The sequence below is a fragment of the Prionailurus bengalensis genome, chromosome E4, assembly GCF_016509475.1.
Source record: "Prionailurus bengalensis isolate Pbe53 chromosome E4, Fcat_Pben_1.1_paternal_pri, whole genome shotgun sequence".
NCBI lineage: Eukaryota > Metazoa > Chordata > Mammalia > Carnivora > Felidae > Prionailurus > Prionailurus bengalensis.
Genome location: NC_057360.1, coordinates 58946547 through 58956568, shown reverse-complemented (window position 1 = coordinate 58956568; position 10022 = coordinate 58946547). Strand labels below are relative to the sequence as shown.

General features: G+C 51.2%; 1 non-coding gene across 1 annotated transcript; it reads right to left on the bottom strand.

The window, feature by feature from the left end:
- Nucleotides 1–3150: 3150 nt before the first annotated feature.
- Nucleotides 3151–3223, bottom strand: TRNAT-UGU. The gene has a single exon. It is a non-coding gene; the product is annotated as a tRNA-Thr (tRNA).
- Nucleotides 3224–10022: the final 6799 nt, after the last annotated feature.

Genomic DNA, 10022 nt, shown 5'->3' with positions numbered 1-10022 from the left:
CCGTCTCTGAGAAGTTCTTCAAATCCTGCAAATCATCCAGAACAGTGTTGGCAAATTTGGCCAAATTTGGTTTTTGTACAGAGAACAAAATCGTGAAATGCCGGGGTTATGGAGGGCTTTCAGAGGCCATGTAACCACTGTGTTTGGTATACTTTCCATAACCTGCATAGATTTGTTTTAGATCCAAAGAAACAGATTCCATTTTTTTCCCTTTAGCAATCTTTATTTGTAGGCTAACCTAACCAAATCTAAATACATCAGGCCTCTTTTTGATTCCTTTTCTCTTGTTTGGCCTTTATGAAAGATACAAAACACTGGTCATTTTCTGAAGATCATTTTTAGATCTTTTTTTAGCCACTTCCTTTGCCCTATCTCATGGCTTTTGTTTTACTTCTGCCTACCTTTGGAACTCTTATGAACACTGTCTGGGATAGACATAAACCTCAGGATCTCACCAGCTCTGGTGTTTTATACTTTTTACATCTTCTTAGATGAAGACCCCAACATAAACGTGGGAGGAATTCTACCCTGGGTCGCTCTGTTGAAAGGTGGCTGAACATCCCAGGTCAGTCGGGGAGATTGGACCTACCTCTGGAACAAATATTTGAGCTTGCTCGCCTCATTTTTTCCCTCATTCCAGGAAAAAAATACAATCTTTCTTCAAAGACATGTGGCAAAAAATAGGGTCTGACCTGGAAGTGTTTTGAGCCCTGGGGGAACTGTGTCAAAATAAAGGACCGTGTCCTTCAGGGTCCAGGCCTTCTGAACACGGGTTTTGAATAGGAGGGTTGGCAGGTCTAGAGAAGGGAACTGAATGGGTATCCCTGAGATGCCAGGAAGCTGGGGAGAGGCAGCGTATTCCTCTCTGGCAAAGTGGCTTTATCTTCTGGAAGATGGCAATGCCTGCGAGCTGTCACAAAGAGGCTGGCCCCGTGAGGGAACAATCACTAGGTCATAGCCTAAATGGTTTTGGGCTTCCTTGGAGGCCAAGGTGTAGGAAAGTTCAGAAAAAGGCACACATGCACATGCTTGCTCTTTCTAGAGACCGGCTGGAGGAGGGGGAAGGGGAAGGAAGCATGAGGACGGGTCATGCTGGAGGGAGAAGGGACTGGAATGCTTCAAAGGCATCTTTCTCCGTACTAATTCTGTTACTTGATGACCAAACAACTCGAAGTAAGCAGTCTTGGAATTTCAGTATTTGGGGATCTGAAATAGCTGTGCAGAAAGGCATTCAGTGTCAGTGAAGAGCTGACCCTTCTAGAAGTGATCATTATGGAAGTTTCTTTTTCGCACCAGTGGGGGCCTATTTACTCAGGGCGCTCTGAGCATGTCACCTCCGCAGCATCCCTAGCAGCAGCTACCCCGACCACAGAAGGGCCGATAACCAACCAAAGCACGAGTGTGTTTTTCCAGAGCTAAAATCCTGCAAGCCGAGATGGAAAGTCTAACAGCTCTGTTATTTTCAAAGCTAACTCAACTGAAGAAATACATTCTCTTCCGACAAATTCCGTATGATTTCATTCATACGTGGGGTCTAAAAAACAGACAAAAAGCAGAATCACATCCGTAAATACAGAGAACAAAGTGGTGGGAGCCAGAGGGGAGGAGAGGAGGGTGCATGGGGCAAAATGGGTGAAGGGGAACCGGAGGTGTAGGTTTTCAGTTACGGAATGGATAAATCACGGGGATAAAAGGCACAGCATAGGGAACATAGTCCATGACATTGTAATAATGTTTTATGTATGGTGACAGACATACTGTCTGTAGCTACTCTTGGGCGGAGCACAGCATAGAGAAGGTGAATCACTTGTGCACCTGAACGGAACAACATGTGCCAACTATACTCAAACAAAAATTTAAAAAAAAAAAAAAATTCCCTTGCTCTTGTGGAGTTTAACATTAGGTTGGGGAGATACTTAATTCCACCTCAAGCACTGCCATTCTTCACTTTTTCGCCCAACGCAGTGCTGGCTCTGGGAGACCCACAGATGAAGGAGACTCTGCCCACCGGTTCACCTGGTGTGAGCGCAGGTTAAGAATGCACTTGAACTTTAGGTCACAGGACTCTGGCTCTCTAAACCTGCACCACCTAACGGAAGAAACACACGGGAGCTGCAACCGGGGCGAATTACAAATTTTCTAGTAGCCACGTTAAGAAAAATGAGTAAGGTTAATGTAATTACGTATTTTACTTCATCCGGTATTCTTTCAACACGCCAGCAATCAAAAATTAACTGATGGGAGAACTTAGGTTCTCTTTTTGGTACTAAATTTTCTACACCCGAGTGAATTGTACTCTTTCAACAACCCAATCGACGCCGATCACATTTCGGACCCTCGGCGTCCACGGGGGCTAGCGGCTACTTTGCAGCTAGTCCGATCTCAGCCCCAGCCCGGAAACGTGGGACCAGAAAGCCGGGGCGGGGAAATTCCGCGTACTCGGGAAAGCCTCCCGCGGCTGCCCAGGCGGCCTCCCCCAGCGGCCCCGGGCGGTTTGGTTCCGGGAGCCGCTCCCCCTCCCTCCGCGGGGACAGGCGCGCGGAGCCGGGCCGGGCGCGGGGGCGCGGCTGCCACGTGGCGGCCACCGCGCGCGCTTGCGCCCCGGCCACGCTGGCCGCGCTCGGGCCGGGCCGGGCGGGGCGGGCGGCGGGACGCGCGCTCGCCGGCCTCCCGGGAGGCGAGCGGGAACCGGCGCGGCAGCGCCGCCCGCCGGCCGCTCGGCGTCACCGCGGGCGCGGCGCCGGCTCCGCCCCCGCCCGCAGGCCGCGTCCCGGGCCCGCCCCGCCCGCCGCCCCTTGAACCCGCCGCGGACGCCCCCTCCCCCTTCCAGCTTCTCCTAACGCGCGGCTGGTTCTCGGCTTGCGGGGCGTTGAAAACGAGTCCGTGGAGCCTCGTGTCTCCTGCTCTGGGGTCGCCGAGGACGGCTTTTTTTTTTTTTCTTTTTTCTTTTTCCTGCTCTTCGTGTCGGGCCAGGATTTTCTCTTCCGGGTCGCCTCTAAAGCACCTTAAGGACGCCCATCATTTGCATTTCAGGAAGAGTCATTTTTAATCCTCCAGAAGTAACGTTTTCAGAAACCGCTCTTCCATTTTGGAGTTTGTAGTCCGTGAAGGGGAGGATTAAAAAAAAAAAAAAAAATAGAAGTTGACAAGAGGCCCCAGCGAGGATCGAACTCGCGACCCCTGGTTTACAAGACCAGTGCTCTAACCACTGAGCTATGGAGCCAGCTCGTTACCTGTCCTGCTTTAATCCAGGGACATTGGAAGCAATGTTGCTTTTGCTGGCAATCTGAAAACAACTGACTTCGTGCATCCACTATCAGTGATAATCATAAAGACTATGAATTGCTGGAGAAAAATGCCTACAATATGACAAACATTAAAAAAAGTCTCAAAGTCCTAGGCTTATGATTACGAAACACGAAATCATACCTCCGTAAGTTAAGCATACAGACAAGGGCTGGAAGGGAAAATGTAAAAATGAAATCATGTTCTGATCGTATTAGGAGTGGTTCTTTTACATGTGAAAAAAAAAGCCTCCAATTCATTGTTTATATGACAAATTGTATCAAGTTTAATACTTACAGGGAAATGGGGGGGGTCTTTGCTTCTCATAAATTAAGCTATTGATTATGGATGAATTCACTGATTGAACAGTATCTGTTGAGTACTCACATACCTCTAGACTTCGGGGGTAGGGTGAATAAATAAAGCTCTGTTCCTGTTCTTTCTTTAATGATTGGGATCCTGAAACTGTACCTCATTCTTTTTTGCTTAATGAACTATTGACCGAAGGAATGAAGTTATGGTCACAGCATGACCCATTCCTGCGTGAAGGAGAGAATGAAGGTCATTTGGCCCAGCGGGCTGCCTGCCTCGCTCCCTTACCTCCTTCAAGGGTCTGCTCACATTCACTTACTCAACAAACCCTTCCTGACCCGCTCGTTGAAACTGCGCTATCCTCCTTATCCTGTCCCGTTTACCCCCTAACGTGTTAACCTTCTTTCCTGTTAGATAATGTACTCTATTATTCTTTACTGTCTCTCCATTAGCGTGTCAGTTCCTTGCGGCCAACGCCCAGACCAGTGTGTAGCACGTAGTAGGTGCTCAGTAAATGGCTGAGTGAACGACATCTATGTTCAGGTCCTAAGCCGGGAGAAATCATGCAAGTGCTTGGGGGAGACGGCCTCTCAACTCCCCTCTACTTCCACTGCCTCTCCATCCCAGCTGGAATTTTGGGAACACCCTTGTGTCTCCTTGGCCCGTCTGCTTTTCTTATTCTGCTTCCCCTGCCCTTTGCTCTGAGGTTCACTGTCCTAATGCGTGGCCTTTGTTCTTCCTCCGCTCTAGGACCCTCCAGGAGCTTTCTGTTGTACTCAGGATAAAGGCCAAACTCCTCAGTTTCACTTTTTTTTTTGGTAAACAACCTTTTCCTCTCCCCCAGGCTAACCTCGCTGGCACCTCCGTTTCTCTTTACATGGCTTCTTCCGCGTGGAACATCTGAGCCTGATTTCAGCGCCTCGTGTCATTTTCCCAAGAGCATCAGAGCTGGCTTAGTCCCCGTCTCAGAGGTGGTCTGGAGGGTGTTATTAGTTGTCTAGGGCTGCCTAACAAAGTACCACCCGCGGGTGCAATGGAAGTGTATTGTCTCAGGCTTCCGGAGGCTGTGGGTTCGACGCAAGGTGTGGGTAGGGTTGTTTCCTTTGGAAGGTTCTGAGGGAGGATCCATCCCAGCCTCTCTCCTTGGCACTGGTAGATGGCCGGCTTCTCCCCGTGTTTCGTTTCTTTTCTTTTTTAAAATTACCTTAATGTTTACTTATTATTTTGAGAGAGAGAGGTGGGGGGAGAGGGACTGAGTCTGGAGATAATGTGCGCCAGCGGCTCAGGGACGGCCTTGGATCAGGGGCTCCCACTTCGCAGTGCCACGGGGTTCCTGGTGGTGTTCAGGTTGTTCTGGGTGGGAGGATGGGGGCGGGGGGACGAAGGCCGAGGAAAAAGATCGAGGAAATGCACCCCTAGCCTCCCGTTACCTTGATACCTGGATTGCAGAACGAATTTAGTAGCTCAAAGTCCCATTTGGTGGGCTGCCCCCAGCCCTTCCAGATCAAACTCGAGGGGGCGGCGGGCAGGGGAAAGATCTTGGGCTTTGGGGTCTGGCAAGACCTCAGTTCGAATCCGGGGACACCTGGGGACACCTGGTCCCGGCCGCCCTCCGCCGAACTGCAGTGGGTGCTTCGGCTTCAGCCTCGGAGGGACTAGGTTCCCAGCCCAGCTCTGCCCCCTGCTGGCGGCACCGAAGTTACTGCACCTCCAAGGCTGCACCTGTACCGAGGGGCGATAGGGTCGTGCTGCCTGGGGTGGTCATGGGGGCAGACGGTGACGCACTGGGCCTCGCCTCCCCTTCAGGTACTGCCCACCAGGACCTGCGCGGTCCCCATCCCCATCTTCTTTCTCGCTTTCCTTCGGACTGGGGCGGAGGAGCTGTACGCCTGGCTCCAGAGGCAGTGATCCCTCCAGCTTTCTGCCTTCTTCCAACCAGCCATCCCCCTGCGCCGTTTTAAAAAAATTTTTTTTTTTTTACCGTTTATTCATTTTTGAGAGACAGAGAAAGACAGCATGAGCGGGGAAGGGGCAGAGAGAGGGAGACACAGAATCCGAAGCAGGCTCCAGGCTCCGAGCTGGCAGCACAGAGCCCCATATGGGGCTCGAACTCAGGAACTTGGAGATCATGACCTGAGCCGAAGTCGGAAACAACCGACTCAACCACCCAGACACGCCCCGCCCTTTAATCCCTGGAACATCCGGGTCACTGGACCCTTCCCTTTAGCTTAAAAAAAAAAAAAAAAGCTTATTTATTTATTCTGAGGGGGAGGGTCAGAGAGAATCCCCAGCAGGCTCCACTGCCCTCAGGGCGGAGCCGCAGGCAGGGCTCCACCCTATGAACCTGTGAGGTCATGACCCCAGCCAAGATCAAGAGTCAGAGGCTGAGCCACCCAGGCCCACCCCTCATTGCCAGCAGCTGTTACCGCACTGGAGTCTCTCCCACAAAGACCATAAAGTGAGAGGAAAGGAAAGAAAACCCCTCCGCTGCAGGGGTTTGTCTGCCCTGGTTCCCTCTGTTCCTCGCCCAACTTCCCCTCTGGCTTGGGCCCGCCCCACTCTAGGCAGACAAGACCTCGGGGTCTTGACCCCACTGACCACTTTCTCCCCATGTGAACACTCTCTGCCGTGTCCCTCGCGGCCCCCACTCCTGAGAGTCCGCTCACTTCCCGGGAGGCTGCTTCTCAGCCTTGTTTGCGGCCCCACCTTCCTTGCCGCCCCCCGCCCCCCTCGCGGGGGAGGGTCCGGCCCGCGGGCGCCCGAGCACCCGAGTTCGAGCTGCGCAGCTTTTTAGTGGAAGCGCAGGGCCCGCGGCCGGGAGCATGAACGGCGAATACAGACAGCTTGGTTTCCTCCATGTAAAACGGGACGAGGAAGAGGTTGGTGAAAATACCGTGAACAATGATACCATCTCGTGTGGGCACGTGGGAAGAGTGAGTGAAACCATGCGTGTGAATACTTCACCTGGCATCTGGGGGGTACTTAATCGGGATGAATTGCTTTTATTACTAGTCGTACCTAGGGGATAAAGAGCATGGGGCTCATAGGGCCCAGAGCCCCTTTTCTGTAGCCAGAGCACCTGCTGAGTGAGACGTTATCACTCTCCTTTGGGAGCTGACATAGGAGTGGGTGAGTCATGTCCAGAAACAGGAGATTCTCTCACCTCTTGAAAGACCACGGATTAGAATGAACCTTATTAAAGCCAGACAAGGCAAGGGCTCCACGAGGCCAGGAAGAGGATAGTCTTTCATTGCCGCAGCTGTCTTCTGTCATTTTCCCTGCTCCCCTGGGTGTTTTGGAGGAGTTTCTAACCCCCAGCAGCCAGAGGAGAGTGGGGTGCGGGTCCGTACTTTTGGTGGGTACAGTGATACTGGAAATGGCTCATTCAGAGACTGGATGCCAGTTGAGACACTGAAGGCATCGTAGGAGGTTGTTCAAGGCTTTTGGGACAGTCTTGTGGGACCAAAAAACTTCCCCCAAAGAGCTCTTGTGCGTCCCTCTGATCCTGGTGGGAAGAGACAAAAGAAGCCATCCAGTCTGGGGCAGAAATACACAACTCGAGAGTCTTACAGTTCTTCCAGACTCGTGGGTCTCCATTCTGGGTGCACATTAGTTATCTGGGGGCTTTAAAAAATGGCATTGCCCAAGCCCCAGAAATTCTGCAGCCACATCTGAGAACCTGATCTAACCAATCCTTTTTATCTTGTAGATGAATACACAGAGACTTTGAGAGCTCAGATAATTGACCCCAAATAAAGACCCCGGAGTCAATGATTGGCCCCAAGGTCTGAACTCGGACCCAGGGCTCTCGCCATTACCCTACAGCAAAATCTCCTCAGCTCTGACACTTAGAATTGGTGTTCTTATGGGGAATGGCTACCATTTTTATGCCTTTAAACATAAATCTAGACTTTATTACTTGAATAGTGTCAGTATACTCTGGGAGGACTGTCAAGAACGAAGACTGTTCTGGAAATCTCTGGGATCTATGGTGCCAGGGTCTGGTGACGAGCTCGGGTTCCAGAGTCACAAAAGCCTGGTTTTAAGTGGTAACTCTTCCACTACCAGCTGTGTGACCTTGGCCATGTCACTTAACCTCTCTGGGCTTCAGTCTCTTTATCTGTAAGGTAAATATGTCCTTACAGGGTCAACACAGATTGTTTTCTTGATTGTGAAGGTTAAATAGAATAATGTCATTTGTACCTTTTAAGTGGTAGCAGAAATAGGAGTTGTTAGTAGTATGATGTTTATATTCTGGTGGACTTGCCTTCTACAATGGTGGTTCTCAAGCAGGGTGATTTTGCACCCCTAGGGAACATTTGGCAATGTCTAGAGATGTTTGGATTGTCACGATGGGTGGGGAGAGGGATGCTGTTGGCATCTAGTGGGTATCGGTCAGAGATGCTGCTAGACGTTTACAGTGTGCACGACAGGTCCACCCCTCCCCTGCCCCCAAAGAGTTATTCAACCTAGTGGTACCAAGGACAAAAAACCCCTGCCCTGGGTAACTGAAAATAATTGGGAGTTTGAAGGCCACAGCTGTTGGGTGATATTGGGATGATAATTCTTGGCTCTTGCACTGATGAGACAGGGGAGTGGCGAGTTCCGGGGAGAGTAAACAGCTGCATCTCTACTTTCAGTCCCCACGGAGGATGGGATTTCTACCTCTTTGCATACGAGTTCCTGTGGCAACCTGCAGGTGCTAGGACCCCTGGCATTATGCCCCTGAGAGGTGCCGTGAGGATAATCTTGCACCTAAAGCTCAGAGACGCTGGCATGAAAGGCTTAAATAACGCCAAGACGATTGCATCAGGTCCCGCGGGAGGGCTGTCTTTCTCCACGGTTGTGCTCTGGGCACCTGGGAGTTTCATTAGGTCTCCTCTCTCATAGCTCATCATTTATAAATGACGGCCGCCAACGTTGGAAAGTCTGACACCGGGCTGGCAAGTGGAAAACTGACTCAGCTTTCTCGCTGGAGCCTTGTGTCTTAACTTATTTATCTTAAAAAATAAGATAAGTATCATCCTGCTAGGCGAGCCCTGATACGTGAGGCGAGGAGAATGCGTGTGAAAATTCTCGGTAAGAGCCCAGAGCTCTCTGTCAAGGTTATCGCGGTTGTTGATTTTGGCTGCAGTGGAGCGAGTGGGCGCTAGGTGGCGCTCCGTTCTCACAGCGGAGGAGAGCTCGGCCCCGGACGCCCGTTATTAATGTCCGTGCTGGAGCGCGCACACCCCACAGTGAAAAATATAGTAACAGGAAAGATTTAGTACTTAAAATAAGTCAGCAGCCCAGTGAAGCCAATACTGCCATGGCAGGTACATTTTCTTGCTCGAACTGATGGAGAAGGGCATTAACTGCCCACAGGCATCCGGCTACAGACACCGAATGATAAAAATACACAATTAAATGAAGCCACGCAGCAGGCCTGGCCTCAGAAGAGAATGAGAACCAGCTGGGCTCAGCCATAGGTCTGGGATTTGGCACCGATGTTCCTCTCTAATGACTGTCGTGTAAATGTGCAGTTGTCATGTGGACACCCTTTTCATTGTGCGGTTGGCTCTTTCCCAATGAGGAGAGGCCTGGCCCCACGCTTAGGTGCCACTGTTCCCGGCCTCAGTGTTCACCTATTGGGACAGGGCTCCCTTTCCTTACGTGTGTTAGAAGATCACAGGAGGCAATGGATGGGAGGGAAAAGGTGGAGGTGCCATCTGGGTGTTGCCATGGTGATGGGGCCATCGAGCTGCTCAGGGGGCCCAGAGCAGTCTCCGTGGGGCTCTCTCACTCACTTGATGGGGTTGGATTTGAACTCACTGGATCCTGTGCAAGTTCACAAGCATCTGTTTTTTCTCTTTCTTTCTTTAAAATTTTTTAATGTTTACTTATTTTTGAGAGAGAGACAGAGTGCAAGTAGTGGAGGGGTAGAGAGAGAGGGAGACACAGAATCTGAAGCAGGTTCCAGGCCCTGAGCTGTCAGCCCAGAGCCTGACACAGGGCTTGAACTCATGAACCATGAGATCGTGACTTGAACTGAAGTCAGATACTTAACCAACTGAGCCGCCCAGTGGTCTCCGCGTTCCGGGAGCCACGCCCACGGAGTTGCAGGGGGAGCGAGATACGCTGTAGAAAGGGGCAGAGCAAAACAGGGGTGAAAGGGGGGCTTTGGGCCCAATGGTGTTGAATTCCAGGTCTGCCACCGACTAGCTCTTTGACCTTGGAAATGTCATTGCGTTTCAGCCTTGGTGCTGTCATCTGTAAAGTAGGGATAAAAGGGACAGGGAGCTTGCAAAAACTGCTCCCAGTGAGCTCAGGACAGTTGGAATCTGAGAGCACTTGCAAATGAAGGGGTCAGACAGCCCCGTGTGACAGCGGGAGTGTTGCACCCAGAGGAGGGACCTCAAAGGGACATGGGCAAATGCCGTTTTCAG